Source organism: Odocoileus virginianus, chromosome 20 (genome assembly GCF_023699985.2).
Source record: "Odocoileus virginianus isolate 20LAN1187 ecotype Illinois chromosome 20, Ovbor_1.2, whole genome shotgun sequence".
Classification (NCBI taxonomy): Eukaryota; Metazoa; Chordata; class Mammalia; order Artiodactyla; family Cervidae; genus Odocoileus; species Odocoileus virginianus.
The window spans coordinates 792778-807756 of NC_069693.1; the positions used below are offsets into that span (position 1 = coordinate 792778).

The 14979-nt window shown below is 47.1% G+C and overlaps 1 protein-coding gene across 1 annotated transcript in view; it reads right to left on the minus strand.

The window, feature by feature from the left end:
• TRIM28 (tripartite motif containing 28) overlaps positions 1-14883 on the minus strand; it is a 31374-nt gene extending 16491 nt beyond the window's left edge. Inside the window, exons 1-2 of the mRNA XM_070451584.1 lie at positions 14800-14883; positions 39-125 (exon numbers count right to left, since the gene is read on the minus strand). The gene's annotated coding sequence lies outside the window, so the exon portion shown is untranslated. The remainder of the gene's footprint in view (positions 1-38; positions 126-14799) is intronic.
• Positions 14884-14979: the final 96 nt, after the last annotated feature.

A 14979-nucleotide genomic window follows, 5' to 3' on the forward strand; every position in this document is an offset into this window, starting at 1 on the left:
AAAACCAGATACAAAAGACAACATATAACGTCACTTACGTGAAATATCCAGAATGTGCAAATTCACAGAAACATACCGCAGAGATCATTCATTGCCAGGGGCTGGAGACAGGGGAAAATGGAGAGCTATTGGAGGAAAATATTCTGGAATTAAATGGAGGTGTGATTATGCAACACTGCAACTATACTAAAATCCGCTGAATTGTTCACTCTAAAATGGCTAATTTTTGTGTTATGTGAATCACCTTTATTTCAAAAGAAGAGGTGAGGCTTCCAGATCAGTAGGGAGCAAAGGACCTAAGCAATCCTGAGTGGGTCTCAGGCAGGGACAAGCCAGCCTTCAGGGCTATTTGTAGACAAACGGTGACGCGGGGATGTGGAGGAGACACATAAGGAGTAAGGAAGCTTCCAAAGACAAGCATCGAGGAAACCATCCTCGTTTTTAAAAGATGAATCCTAAAGTTAAAAGAATTAACCAAAGAAGACATACAGATGGCCAGCAGGCACAGGAAGATGCTCAACATGGCTAACGATTAGAGAACTGCAAATGAAAACTACAGTGAGGTATCACCTCACACCGATCAGAATGGCCATCATTAGAATGTCTACAAATAATAAACGCTGGAGAGGGTGAGAAGAAAAGGAAACCCTCCTACACTGTTAGTGGAAATGCAAGTTGGTGCAGCCACTATGGAGAACAGTATGGAGGTCCCATAAAAAACTAAAAACAGAGTTGCCATGTGATCCAGCAGTCTCACTCCTGGGCATATATCTGAACAAAACCATAAATCAAAGAGACATATGCAGGTATTTCTGGTTGTCCAGTGGTTAAGAGTCCACGCTTCCACTGCAGGGGGCAAGGTTTGATCCCACATGCCACACAGCCAAAAAAAAAAAAAAAAAAACAGATATATGCACTCTAGAGGTCACAGAAGTACTATTTACAATAGCCAAGACATGGAAACAATCTAAATGGCCATTGACAGATAAATGGCTAAAGAAGATGTGGTACATTTATACAATGGAATATTATTTGACCATAAAAAAGGAATGGAATAATACCATTTGTAGCAACATGGATGGACCTAGGAATTATCATAATAAGCGAAGGAAACCAGAGAAAGACAAATACCATATGATATTGTTAGGTACTTAGAACAGGGAAAAGGAGTCCAGAATGGCGGTTATGCTAATGATTGGGAGGATGATCCCAGCCACTGGGAAACCACCCACTCCTCTGTCTTCTGACAGTGACTTAGAGCTGTCCCGCCACCTCTGGGTGCATCTTCTGGCTTACAGATTGGGTATTAAGGTTTGCGTGAATTCGACTTGCCATCTTGGACCCAATCGATTTTCATCCGTTTGCGTCACGCCCCTGTGCCATGTCACTCTCTCAAAGGTTGTGCTCTGCCCCCTCCCTCCTGTTTCATGCTCTTTTCCTTAGCCCCATCCGGGCCCACAGTGTCGCCTCTACAATCTTAGGGAGGGACAACAAGAAAATAGCTGGCCCTTGGGAGGGAAATACTGTAGAATATCCAATCCCTCTAGATATTCAGGTCATCATCTTCTATGTTTCCTATAACATGTGCAACATCAGCATCTCCCAGTGAATCCGCTAGGGCGGGCGACAGGTACACAGTGCCTGCTAGAAGTCCATCTATTGGCATACCTTCAAAGGCAATTGGGCTTCCAGGAATAATGTTTGCCACTTTGGGAGTTAGCCCCACAGGCCATTTGGGCCCAAACCCTTACCACCCTTCTTCTAAAGTTACAAATATACCCCTGGATCAAATCTCCACTCCACTTTTATGGAACATTTGGTCTGTTGCCTCTAAACAAATTTGTTCTTAAGCCAATTACTAACTCCTACAATTGGGACCCTGCCCCCTTGTAAGCAACATTGTTCCACCCAGCCTATTATTAAAATACCTTAATGTCCCTAACAGGGCCAGATAACCCACTCCTTTGTCACTCCTTCTGTTATTACCTAAAGTGGGTCTATGACAACGAAATGTTTACCATTGGAGACACCCTAACCTGCTCTTATGGAGGACTAGGGAAGAAATCAGTGATTTACAATCCCTTAGAACAGTAAGAGAATATGGCTTATGACTGTTATGCTGTTTCCCAGTCTCAGGGCACAGGCTTGGATTGCTTTACATCATGATATCTATTCCCATCCATGGTGCACAAACCAGCAATGAGTTAAGATTACAACCCCTTAACCCTACCCAGCACTGGTTATGCTGGAGATCTTGGGGATGCCCAACTCCAGTCCGGGGGTCCCAGGAGGTCAACCTGCCTTGACCTGCCTAGGGATCTGGTCCTCGAAAGCTTGTCACACCTCAACCTGCTCGGGAATCTGCCAGCCAGTCCAGGGGTCCCAGGAGGTCGTCACGCCTCAACCTGCCCAGGGACCCAATTCTTGGGAGGCCATCACGCCTCAACCTGCCTGCGGATTCGTTCTCTAGGAGACTGTCACACCTCAGCCTGCCTGGGCATCTGCACCCTGACCCAGGGACGCCTGGCTCTCAGGTTGCAACAATACTGGGTAGGATACGCTTCACACAGACTCACCCCTAAGGAAATCCACCCATGGAAACAGAAGGAAGCCTATTACTTGGGGGACTGTGCCCAGTCTCAGCAATAACTCAGGAGCCCAATGATAAGCCCATTGTCTTTCTGGAAAAGCTAAAAGAGGCCCTCCAAAAGTTTTCCAATCTGGACTTAGACTCTTATGAGGGACAGGTGATTTTAAGGACAAATTCCTGTCCCAATGTGCATCAAATATCAGAATTAAGTTACAACAGCTACAGCAGCAGGAGCCTGCTGCCTCTTTAGATGAGATGATCAGACAGCCACCAATACCTTTTATAACAGAGAACAGGAGAAGGAGGCCAAGGCGCAGGAGAGGGAGAGAAGGAAAGAGACAAGGCATGCCCAGATGCTGGCCGCCCTCCAGAGAAGCCCTACGGCAAACCCCGAGACCTTGAAGCACAAGAAAGTGAAGTCGCTCAGTCGTGTCTGACTCTTTGCGACCCTGTGGACTGTAGCTGACCATGCTCCTCCATCCATGGGATTTTCCAGGCGAGAATACTGGAGTGGGTTGCCATTTCCTTCTCCAGGGGATCTTCCCAGTCCAGGGATTGAACCGGGGTTCCCCGCACTGTAGGCAGATGCTTTACCGTCTGAGCCACCAGAGAAGTCCTTGAAGCACAAGGCACTAGGCAAATGCCTAATCTGTAGACAGGCAGGGCACTGGGCCAAAGAGTGTCCAAACCTTGACAAATCTCCTAAAACGGCTTGCTACAAATGCCATTAACTGGCACTTTGGGCGGCATTCTGCCCTCAGGACCCAAGAGCCTCAAGGTCAAGCGCCAAGCCTACCCTCAGGATGGTTCAAGAGGACTGAAGCGGCCCGCTCCAACCAGCACACACACAGATAACCATCACGGGGCTGGAGCCAAGTGTGCAACTGGATGTGGCAGGTAGGTCTGAGAATTCCTTGGTTGACACGGGAGCTACCTACCCTGTCTTGATCCCCTACTCCAGAGCCTTCTCCTCCCAAACCTGTACCATTTTGGGTGCTAGGGGAAAAATAACTACTAAAAGATTCACCCAAGCACTTCTTTGTTGCTGGGATGAAGAAATATTTTCCCACCAGTTTCTCGTGGTCCCTGAGTGTCCTACTCCCTTAATGGGAAGAGACACTCACTAAACTGGGGACCACCCTTGTGATGGGAAGCTTTTCAGCCCCTAGAGCTCTACAGCTCCTGGTTACTACTGAAGAACTCATTACACCTTCTCCAATAGAGAGGGACCAGAAACTATGGGAAGGCAAAATTAACCCCCAGGTGTGGGACCAGGGGATTCCCGGACGAGCCCGCCAAGCTGAACCAGTCATCATTGTCCTCCGAGATCCAACTCGGTTTCCTAACTGGAAACAATATCCCCTCAAAAGAGAGGCTTGGGAGGGACTACAGCCTTTAATAAATACATTCCTTGCTTGTGGGCTATTGGTCCCCACCAGTTTGCCATGTAACACCCCAATTCTCTCAGTAAAGAAAAAGGACAGAACCTGGCAGATGGTTCAAGATCTCCGGATCATAAATGAAGCTGTAGTCCCCCTCCATCCCACAGTACCCAATCCCTATGTAATCTTGGGAGAAATCCCACCCAGTGCCAAGTGGTTTACAGTCTTGGATCTCAAAAATGCGGGTTTTTTTGCATACCACTGGCTAAAGAATCCCAATATCTTTTTTGCCTTTGTGTGGGAGGCCCCAGGAGAAAAACATCAACAGATGACTTGGACAGTATTACCTCAGGGGTTCAGAGATAGCCCCCACTTGTTTGGACAGGTCCTTAGCTGGAATGTCCTAGATCTGGACCTGCAACCTAATGGGAGAATATTACAATATAGGTCATGTAGATGACCTACTAATCTGCTCTCCAGATGAGAAAAGTGCCAACAACATGCAATTCAGGTTCTAAACTTCTTGGCAGAGAGGGGATATAGTCTCCCGTGCTAAGGCACAGATGGTGGAGACAAAGGTCACTTACCTGGGAGTTCAGATTACACACGGGTCCAGTAGGCTGTCCTCTGATCCGATACAAGGAATCCTCCAGTTGCCCTCCCCCACGACTCGGAAACAATTGCGAGCTTTACTGGGAATTGTAGAATCTGGATACCCAACTATGGTCTAATTGTCCAGCCCTTATATGAAAGCTTAAAGGGATGGGACGATTCAATTCCACTGATGTGGGGAACTCCTCAAAAGAAGGCAGAGGCTACACTAAAACAGGCCTTAACTCAGGCACCTGCCTTGAGTTTGCCAGACCCAGAAAAAGCATTCCAACTTTATGTCCATGAAAGAGAGGGAATAGCCTTGGGAGTGTTAACTCAAGGGTTGGGATCTGAGCCCCAGCCTGTAGCTTACTTATCCAAGTGGCTCGATCCAACCGCCCGAGGCTGGCCCTCCTGCCTTTGAAAACTTGCAGCTATTGCAATCATGATAGAAGATGCTTTAAAACTCTCCTTTGGGGGCAAACTAACTATTTTTACCAGCCACCAAGTAAAACAACTCTTAAATGGGAGAGGCCATTTATGGATGTCTGATCAAAGAATCCTCAGATATCAAGTAATGCTGATGGAAAATCCAGGCCTAGCTATATCCCTTTGTGAGGTTCTTAACCCAGCCACCCTCCTGCCTACCCCCAAGGGCTCTCTCCCCTTTCACTCGTGTCTAGAAGCCTTGGACCACTGGACAAAACCGTGAAAGGGATTGTCAGAAGATCCTCTGACCAATCCTGAGGAAATCTGGTACACTGATGGAAGCAGCTTTGTCTTAGATGGAAAAAGAAGAGCTGGATATGCAGTAGTCTCCAATTTTGAGATCATAGAGGCTAAGCCTCTGTCACCAGGTACTTCAAGCCAATTAGCTGAGCTCATAGCCCTGACTCAAGCTTTAGAGCTGGGAAAAGGAAAAAGAATAGCTATTTACACTGACTCCAAGTATGCCTTTCTGGTGCTACATGCACATGCAGTTATTTTGAAAGAAAGGGGCCACTTGACCACCTGAGGGTCCCCAATCAAATATGGTGATCAAATTCTTAGACTCTTGGAGGCAGTCCATCTGCCCACTGAGGTTTCAGTCTCCCACTGTAAAGGACACCAAAAAGGGAGCACAAAAGTGGCACGAGGGAACCAAGCAACAGATCAGGCAGCTAAGAGAGCAGCATTACAGAACAGTGACCTAATAGGGATTGCCACCCTCGTTCCACAGACTAATTTGTCAGAAACTTCGTATACTGAAGGTAAGACTCTTAAAGCTAACAGTGAGGGCTTTCAAGAAGATCATATGGGGTGGTCCCAAAAGGAGGGACTCCTTTTTCTGCCTGGGAACCTCCAATGGAAGTTGGTTAACTCCTTACATGCCACCACTCATTTAGGAGAAAAGGCCCTCCAAAGATGACTAGAAAAGTCCTTCAGAGGAACAGGCTTCCAAACAACTATAAGGCAAGTGGTCTCCTCTTGTCCCACTTGCCAATTAAACAACCCCCAAGGAGCTCGAAGACCCCAACTGGCCCAGCCTGTCCAACGACATGGGGCCTACCCAGGAGAGGACTGGCAGATGGACTTCACCCAGATGCCAGTTTCTCAAGGGTATAAATACCTATTAGTCATAATAGATACATTTCACAGGATGGATTGAAGACTTTCCCACCCAGACTGAGAAGGCTGAGGAGGTGGTAAAAAAAACTGCTCCATGAAATCATTCCAAGATTTGGTCTGCCCAGGTCGTTACAAAGTGACAATGGGACATCATTTACTTCTAAGATCACCCAAGGGATCTCTAAAGCATTGGCATTACTTATTATCTCCATTGTGCCTGGAGGCCTCAGTCTTCAGGAAAAGTAAAAAAAGCCAACCAATTCTTAAAATCAGCGATAAAACAGAACCCAGGAGACCTCCCTGGACTGGAAGGAGGCTTTACCAATAGCTCTCCTCCGCACCTGTATCGCCCCTAAGGGACAGGTTGGTCTTAGTCCTTGTGAGATGCCATATGGGAGACCTTTTGTTTGTGTCAATGACCTCTTTCCTAGATCCAGAGGTTCAGACCCTCCAGTCTTACACCATGGCCACTGGACAATTCCAACAAGATATATGCTTGTGGGGTATGAACCAGGACCCAAAAGATTCTAAGGAATCACCACTATATGCTCCAAGGGACTCAAGTCCTAATTAAAGTCTGGAAAGATGGGTCCCCAAAGGCTCAACTCCAGCCCACATGGAAGGGCCCCTACCCTGTAATACTTTCTGCCTCCACAGCAGTCAAGGTACCAGGACATGATTCCTGGATTCACTACTCATGAGTCAAGCCATGAAAGAAAACAGAAGAGGACACTCAGTACACCTGTGAGCCCCTGGGAGATCTCAGATACCTATTCAGAACTACAAATGAGTGCCATTCTAATGAACAACCCCAAAATCTGGTCTCTGGGGATAAGATTTCTCAGGATAGCTCTAAAGAGCCAACACGGCTTGGCAGAGATAGTACTCCAAAACAGACAGGAGATAGATCTTCTGATCGCTAAACAAGGAGGGACTTGAGCCATCCTGGCGATGTGAATTTGGAATTGGCTAATGCCCCTACCAGTCCTTGTTATGCCATATTGATGCTGCTTATGATTGTTTCATGTACTGTCAATTGTCTAATCTGTTTTGTCTCTGCCCAGGTCAACAAGCTACAACATACAGTGCCAGTTCAACAAAGACATAAAACTACAGCCGGCCATGGAAAATATCACTCACCCTTAGATGGACACAGCTATAAGGACTCTGAGGCCTGAGACTAACAGGAGGGGGAGGCCCAATACCCCCTCGCTGTCCCAGTTCAGCAGGAAGTAGCCAGAAAGACTTCGACGCCCCTATTCCCAAAGAATTGGGCCTCCCATATCTTGAGGGGGGAATGTTAGGTAGTTAGAATAGGGAAGAGGAGTCCAGAATGGTGGTGGCTAAAAGATAAGGAAGAGAAAAGCCTGCAAAAATAGAACAAAGGAAGGTCCTAGGACTGGAATGAGGGCCTCAGGTAGAACAAACAACACTCCAGGCTAACCCAATTTACATAGGGCAGGCCCAGGGAAGGGAAAAAAACATATAAAAAGAGGAGCCAAAGCGAGTGCTTCTCTCTCTATCCCACCCCCTCCCCGCGCACTGCGGCGCTGTTCTCTTCATGTCTTTGGGTCGACATGATCTCATGCCTCAAAGATGTATTTTCCTGCTATTATCTAAATAAAATAGAGCTGTAACACAGAGCTGTAACACTGATTTGTCTAAGAGCTATAACACGGTCCATTTGAGACCTCAGAACTATAACACAGTCTGTCCAAAGTCCGAGAGCTGTGACACGCCAAGGGTTTTAATGTCCATCACTCCAAATCTTTGTTGTGATGAGACAGAACCAAGGAACATATACTCGCCTGACAATATCATTTATATGTGGAAGCTAAAACAGGACACAATGAACCTATCTATGAACAGAAACAGATACACAGACATAGAGGACGGACTTGCGGTTGCCAAGGGTAGGAGAGGCAAGGACCAAACTCGCGTCTCCTGCATTGGCAGATGCTAACTAGTACATATAGGTTGGATAAACAACAAGGTGAACTTCCCAGGTGGCTCAGTGGTAAAGAATCCACCTGCCAATGCAGGAGATGTGAGTTTGGTCCTTGGGTCAGGAAGATCCCCTGGAGAAGAAAATGGCAACTCACTTCAGTATTCTTGCCTGGGGAATCCTGTAGACAGAGGAGCCTGGTGGGCTACAGTCCATGGAGTTGGAAAGAGTCAGAAATGACTGAGCAACTAAATCAGCAATCAGCAGCAAACAACAAGGTCCTACACAGGGAACTATATTCTATATCCTGCGATTAAACCATAATGGGAAAGAATATTTTAAAAATGTATATATGTGTAACTGGATCACTGGGCTGAATACCAGAAATTAACACATTATAAACCAACTATACTTCAAAAAATCTAAAATGAAGATAATTCAAAAAGAGAAGAGTTAGCCAGCATCTTAAACACAAAGCGGGCAGAGTGGAGTGGACTAGGGCTCAGTGGGCCTCAGCCTCCATGGATGCAGCGGGAAGACAGGCTGGAAGAGCAGGCCTGGGGGTTCAGCAGCAGTCACCCACGTTAGCAGGGAAGTGCTCCTCAGACCTGAGGCCAAGGGCACAGCTTCTGAAAGGAAAACAAGGAACAATCCAACAAGACAAAATTCACAACATCTGGATGGTGGGCACAGCACGGCCTATCTTTTGCCAGCCAAAGCTATGGCAACCTCATATGGTGCAGTTTCACTGCTATGAAATGTCCAGCACAGGCAAGTCTACAGTGATGTTAGATATGCAGTTGCCTGGAACAGGGATGGGATCAGAAACTCATATGCAAGGACAGAGGGATCTCAGTGGAGGTGAGAGAAATGTTCTAAAGCAGAGGACGCTAAAGAAAGTGCAAGTGAAAGTTGCTCAGTTATGTCCAACTCTGCAACCCCATGGATTATACAGTTCATGGAATTCTCCAGGCCAGAATACTGGAGTGGGTAGCCATTCCCTTCTCCAGGGGATCTTCCCAACCCAAGGATGGAACCCAGGTCTCCAGCATTTCGGGCGGATTCTTTACCAGCTGAGCCACAGAACAGTAAATTGACTAAAAATGACTGGGTCATATGTGCACATGACATGGAGAATTTATCAGAGACTTGGGTGTTCAGAGGTAGGAAAGGTTGTACTGGGTCCCTGTGCCACGGTGCCAGGAACTCCCAGCCCCAGGTCAAGGAGAAGCAATGGAAGGGAGGGGAAGTCACGAGGAACATTGGTTAAAACAAGCATTTGAACATAGCCTCAAGGGATGCATTAACCCAAGGATGGAACAGGAGGCCACCAGGACAGAATTACCTAGGTGTGACAAGTCCAGGGGCTTTCCCTTTACCTACAAGCTTTATTTTAAAGGCTTCCCTCATAACTCTTTGTAGGGCTTCCCTTGTGGCTCAGCTGGTAAAAAATCTGCCTGCCCTGCAGAAGACCTGGATTTGATCCCTGGGTTGAGAAGATCCCCTAGAGAAGGGAAAGGCTACACACTACAGTATTCTGGCCTGGAGTATTCCACGGACTGTATGATCCATGGGGTCACAAAGAGTCGGACACAACTGAGAAACTTTCACTTTACTTTAAAAGAAAATTACTTTTACTTGAAAAAAAGTTTTTTAGTGTACTAAAAACTGAACAAAAAAAATAAAAAAAGAGAATACAAGAATACTTGGTAGCTTGAGAATGTGAGTGCGCCAGTATGTGTTCTATTGTTTTCTGTGCTTCTTGTTTTCTTTCTTTAACTTTTGGAAATTAATCCAAGGGCCCAGTAGGGGACCCAGGTGCATTGACCTTGGAGAAGCAACACTGGTGAAACTGGAAGGAAGGGGAAAAGGCACAACTATTGAAAGAGTATCATAGCCCGAGGGCCAAACTTAAACTGGTTAGAACCAAATGAATGTGTACAAGATGGCAGACAAGGCAACTTGACTAGTTTCTGATCCTTAGTATATACTCAGTGTAACACAGGAGCATTGTAACACATTACTATTGTAACAGATGAATACTGTAACACAATAGCAAGCTGACACACCCAGAGGCACCATGACAGTTCCAAGGGGATCATCAAGAACCAAAAAGTGGGCATTGACACAATTCCAGATGTTCAAGCTGGACTTAGAAAAGCAGAGGAACCAGAGGGCATATTGCCAACATCCCTTGGATCACCAAAAAAGCAAGAGAGTTCCAGAAAAACATCTACTTCTGCTTTATGAACTACGTCAAAGGCTTTGACTGTGTGGATCACAATAAAATGTGGGAAATTCTTCAAGAGATGGGAATACCAGACTCCCTGATCTGCCTCCTGAAAAATCTACATGCAGGTCAAGAAGTAACAGTTAGAACTGGACATGGAACAAGAGACTGGTTCCAAATTGGAAAAGGAGTACATCAAGGCTGTATATTGTCACGCTGCTTATTTAATTTATATGCAAAGTACATCATGCGAAATGCTGGGCTGGATGAGGCACAAGCTGGAATCAAAATTGCCAGGAGAAATATCAATAATTTCAGATACGCAGATGACACCACTCTTATGGCAGAAAGCAAAGAAGAACTAAAGAGTCTCTTGATGAAAGTGAAAGAGGAGAGTGAAAAAGTTGGCTTCAAACTCAGTATTCAGAAAACTAAGATCATGGCATCCTGTCCCATCACTTCATGGCAAATAGATGGGGAAACAGTGGAAACAGTGAGAGACTTTATTTTCTTGGACTCCAAAATCACTGCAGATGGTGACTGCAGCCATGAAATGAAAAGGTGCTTGCTCCTTGTCAGAAAAGCTATGACCAACCTAGACAGCATATTAAAAAACAGCGACATTACTTTGCCAACAAAGGTCTGTCTAGTCAAAGCTATGGTCTTTCCAGTAGTCATGTATGGATGTGAGAGTTGGACTATAAAGAAAGCTGAGCACTAAAGAATCAATGCTTTTGAATTGTGGTGTTGGAGAAGACTCTTGAGAGTCCCTTGGACTGCAAGGAGATCCAACCAGTCCATCCTAAAGGAAATCAGTCCTGAATATTCATTGGAAGTACTGATGCTGAAGTGAAACTCCAATACTTTGGTCACCTGATGAGAAGAACTGACACATTGGAAAAGATCCTGATGCTGGGAAAGATTGAGGGCAAGAGGAGAAGGGGATGACAGAGGATAAGATGGTTGGATGACATCACTGACTCAATGGACATGAGTTTGAGTAAACTCTGGGAGCTGGAGATGGACCGGGAGGCCTGGCGTGCTGCAGTCCATGGGGTCACAAAGAGTCGGACACGACTGAGAGACTGAACTGACACAATTCCTGGAAATCTCTGCCCTTCCCCAAAATAGTTGGAATAATCCTCCCACTCATTAGCCTATGAAATTACCCAGCACTTAAAAGCTAACCACATACATTTCGAGACTGTCCTCACCCTCTGCTATGGCCCACACTCTATGGAGTGTGTTTCTTTCTGAATAAATCCACTTCTTACCTACCTCTTTGTCTCCCACTGAATTCTTCCTGTCATGAGACACAAAGAACCTGAGCCTCAGAAAGTCCAGACACCTGGTGAGTGATTCTAATTAAAAGATCATGGGTTCAAGTCCCAATTGTCGGTGCTCAGCTTTCTTTATAGTCCAACTCTCACATCCATACATGACTACTGGAAAGACCATAGCTTTGACTAGACAGACCTTTGTTGGCAATGTAATGTCGATGTTTTTTAATATGCTGTCTAGGTTGGCCATAGCTTTTCTGACAAGGAGCAAGCACCTTTTCATTTCATGGCTGCAGTCACCATCTGCAGTGATTTTGGAGTCCAAGAAAATAAAGTCTCTCACTGTTTCCCCATCTATTTGCCATGAAGTGATGGGACAGGATGCCATGATCTTAGTTTTCTGAATGCTGAGTTTTAAGCCAACTTTTTCACTCTCCTCTTTCACTTTCATCAAGAGGCTCTTCAGTTCTTCTTCGCTTTCTGCCATAAGAGTGGTGTCATCTGCGTATCTGAGGTTATTGATATTTCTCCTGGCAATGTTGATTCCAATTTGTGCTTCATCCAGCCCAGCATTTCGCATGATGTACTTTGCATATAAATTAAATAAGCAGTGTGACAATATACAGCCTTGATGTACTCCTTTTCCAATTTGGAACCAGTCTCTTGTTCCATGTCCAGTTCTGTTACTTCTTGACTTGCATACAGATTTTTCAGGAGGCAGGTCAGGGGGGTCTCGTATTCCCATCTCTTAAAGAATTCCCCACAATTTGTTGTGACCCACATAGTCAAAGACTGATGTAGTCCATAAAGCAGAAGTAGATGTTTTTCTGGAACTCTCTTGCTTTTTTGATGATCCAAGGGATGTCGGCAATTTGACCTCTGGTTCCTCTGCCTTTTCTAAATCCAGCTTGAACATCTTGAAGTTCATGGTTCACATACTGTTGAAGCCTGGCTTGGAGAATTTTGAGCATTACTTTGCGTGTGAGATCCCACACCTGGCACAGCCCATGTCCACCAGGATAAGGCTGGGTTTGGAGACCTGAACACTGGATTTCCCCTTCGATGGTGGCTGCCACAGCAGGAAGTTGGAGGGAGACTGGGGACCCTGGGTGAGCTGGGAGGAGGGGCTCAGGCTTCTGACTCCTGACACAAACTGTGCAAACTTCCCCAGAGGCCAAGTGGTTAGGGCTCTGTGCTCTCATGGTGGGGAGCTAGGATCCCACAAGGCATGCGGCACAGTCAATAAATAATTAACATTAAGTAAAACAAAAACTGTATGTGTGTGTTGGGTGTGGGGAAGAGTCCGCTTCCCAGCTCAGTCAGGTTGCTAGAAAAGCCAGCTCAATGAGCTGTAAGACGAAGTTCCTGTTCTCCTGTTGGCTGTCTCCCAGGGCTCTTCTGAGATTCGAGAGTCCACGACCACCACCCACACATTCCTCACCACACAGCCCTCTCCTTCTGCCTTCAAAACCTTGGAGTCCTCCTCCTACTTCATGTATTCTTCTACCTTTAAGAACCCTTATGACAAACTATGACAAACCTAGGCAGTGTTTTAAAAAGCAGATAACTCACTTTGCTGACAAAGGTCTGTATAGTCAAAGCTTTAGTTTTTCCAGTGTTCATGTATGGATGTGAGATTTTCACCATAAAGAAGGCTGAGTGCCAAAGAATTGATGATTTTGAACGGTGGTGCTGGAGAAGACTCTTGAGAGTCCCTTGGACTGCAAGGAAATCCAACCAGTCAGTCCCAAAGGAAATCAACCCTGAATGTTTACTGGAAGGACTGATGCTGAAGCTGAAGCTCCAATACTTTGGCCACCTGATGAGAAGAGCCAACTCATTGGAAAGGACTCCAATGCCGGGAAAGATTGAAGGCAGGAGGAGAAGGGAATGACAGAGGACAAGATGGTTGGATGACATCACCGACTGGATGGACATGAGTTTGAGCAAGCTCCAGGAGATAGTGAAGGACAGGGAAGCCTGGCGTGGACAGGAAGCCCTACAGTCCATGGGATCATAAAGAATCACAACTTAGCCACTGAACAACAACAAAGAACCCTTATGATTCCCTAGAGCCCATCCAAACAATCCAGGACTATCTCCTTATCTAGTCAGCTGATTAGTAACCTTAATTATACCTGCTATGTACTATGAACTATTAGAATTCTCACTTAATGCCCCCAAATCCTGTGGAATCAGGCCAGTCCAGGGCAGCTTTGGCAGTTCCACTCCTGTTTAGGTTGCAGTGGCAACAGTTGTCAAGACACAGGACATAGGGGAACCCCTGGCCTCACAGGTCGAGGTGGGCACAGCAAGGGGCCTGTGAAGCCAGTGAAGCATGATCAGTGATAAAAACCAGGGCTGAGAAGTTGGACGGAAGAGATACAGGGAGTTGGGCAGGCCATTGCTGAAGGACTCAGATTCTTAACAAGGACAATGAGGCCTTGAGACTGGGATTTTAATTAGCTTCCTGGGGGCCTGGGCCACGGAATGCTCCCTTCCCTGTTCGCTCAGTAGGTGCCTAAGGCAGGAAGCAGGGGCTGTGACCTTATCCTCACACTGGAGCTGAGAAGTCGGCCCCTTCCACTCTGGACTCTGAACCTGCTGCACAAAGCATGGGGTCCACTGCGGTCTAGGCATCACCTCCCTCTTCCTTCAGCCCCCATGAGTAGAGCCTAAGGCTCGGTCAGTCCACATCCAGTGGGCCTGGCTCCCCAGGGGCCCTGGACAGCCAGGCCCAACTCAAGGTCCTTGGGAGGTCTAGGCTGTTCCTCTGCCGGGACAGTTCTTCCCACAGATTCTGGGCTCTAAAGAGCCTCTTTGGAGTCTGGCTGCTCACCACCTCCCATCTCACCGCCTCTGCCACCTTTATTTTCTGAGCGTTGGCGCGGAGTGTGGCCTGCTGAAAGCACTCTGAACATTCCCTCCTCACACCCCTCCCTGGGGCAGGTGCGCCTGCTGTAGAGGCATCTAGTCCGGGTGCCTCACCTTCTTCCTGGGCCAGGGCAAGGTGGTGCCCGTCTGTTGCCACATTCCACTCGCAGCCGCTAGACCCACACAGGTGGAGGCCTGGGGTGTCCTCATCTACTTGAGGGGTTTTGACCCGCCGGGACCCGCCCCGGGCTTGGGAGTCCACCGCCCTCCCACCCTCACCCCGCCTCACCCCGCCTCACCTTCTCCCGCCCAGCAGCGCAGGCGAGGAGCGTGGGCTACAGATTGACAGCGCAGGTCCCGGCCCCGCCCCGTCGCTAGGGCGAAGCTGCGTGATTGCCCCGGTCCCCTGCGACTTTGGCCGGAAGTGCGACCTGGCGGCGGCGACTCGTCTCCATGGAAACGCCGGAAACGTGCTCTGA